The sequence below is a fragment of the Pollachius pollachius genome, assembly GCF_949987615.1.
Source record: "Pollachius pollachius genome assembly, chromosome: 4".
NCBI lineage: Eukaryota > Metazoa > Chordata > Actinopteri > Gadiformes > Gadidae > Pollachius > Pollachius pollachius.
In genome coordinates this window covers 10,497,558-10,499,227 of record NC_136937.1, presented here as the reverse complement: position 1 = coordinate 10,499,227, position 1,670 = coordinate 10,497,558, and positions in this window count along the sequence as shown.

Sequence of the window (1,670 nt, the reverse complement as noted above, 5' to 3'; positions counted from 1 at the left end):
CCAAAATTAGCCGGGTGCTGTTGTTTTTACAATTACAGGGGACTGGCAGAGTCTAATCAAAATAGTGAATTCAGATTTCAGTAGTAGCTGACAGATGGCTATGGCATTTCTAACAAATTATACTCAAATAATATCTCATTAATCTTACCTACATCACCTTTAAGTTGATTAGGAAGAACTATTGAGCTGTGGCAATTGAGAAGGGCTTGAAAAAACACAGACAGAACAGACGGACAGTGGTACAAACAGTGCAGTATCGCTACAGTTTTGACAAGAGAGTACTTATCTGTCTGAAATGTACTTTATGGGAAGTATTTCAGCCTGCACTTCTACTGAAGTCGAGCCACCGAAACGGCTTGGGGTTTCAGGATACATTGATGCAACCCAACAGGAAGTTCCAAAGCATTCAAAGATTTCAAAGATTCTTCAAAGTACGTCATTTACATATCACACCACTGTATGGCCACATAGAGCACTGTTCGTGCTCGAGGCTCTAGTGGTCAAACCTGTGCTTCAGCTTTAGGAAGATATCTTAGAATAGAACCTAGGTGCTCTGTTCCACTGTCACAATACAATGACAAAGGACCAGAAAGAGCCCATTTTTCATTTTATGTGGCCAAAAGTCCAACTGGAGGCTGTTGTGGTTTCCGTGGTTCCTGAAGCTTAGCATTGATCGCTTTCTCCAATACACAATCAGACGGTGAAGCTCGGTGGGAAATAGGTGTGTTCCTAGCTGCCTAATCTCGGATCAGGCTGTCCCACTAGATCCTACTGTCCCTACACCTCACTAGAACGTCTGGGGGGTGATGGCGCAGAGCCTTAGGCTGGAACCTTTGTTTGTGTGCCCTAGGTGGAGGAATGTCTTCAGAGGAGAGCAGATGGACGTTTACATTTACATTGAGTCGTTCAGCAGACAATGTTATCCCGAGCCACTCACATGGGTGGCTGAGAACAATCAGTGGTATTCAAGCAAGAGTAGGATTAAAGATTGCGGCACGACCTAGCTCCTTAAAGAACACCTGGGCAGAGTGCAGCGTAGCCGTGATATCTTTTTTATAAATATTAAAATGATTGAATTAGTGGTGGTGTAGACGGACGACAAAGAAAGCACCCTAACAGCTTTAACATGAATCCATAAATGCTCTTCAATAAATACTATATGTTAGTATGTTAAAAAGAAATCGAGCAGGCATATATAGATAGATATAGTAATATAAATGCAAGGGGGCCCATCTGATTCTCTCTGCCTCTCCTCGATTCTGCGCTGACTTGCTGCAGTCGGAGAGAGCAAAGCATTGCAGGGAGGAGGCTATGTAGAGAGAGGAGTTTGCCTCCCTGAAATATTAATGAGAAAATGGGCCATGCATTTTTAACCATGCGGCAGCAGCCACCACCAGGGCTTTAGCTCCTTGTCTTTTTCCAGCTCCTTATCTCGCTCGCTTCCCCTCTCTGTGTGTCAGAGTGAGAATAGCTTCTGGAATTCTCTCTCTCTCTCTCTCTCTCTCTCTCTCTCTCTCTCTCTCTCTCTCTCTCTCTCTCTCTCTCTCTCTCTCTCTCTCTCTGCGTTTGTGATTGTAATAAAAGTCACTCCTTATTAAATTTAGTATTTATCTTATTCTCCTTTTGGAGAATTAGATTCACTCATAGAAGTCAACATTTGGCGAGTGGGA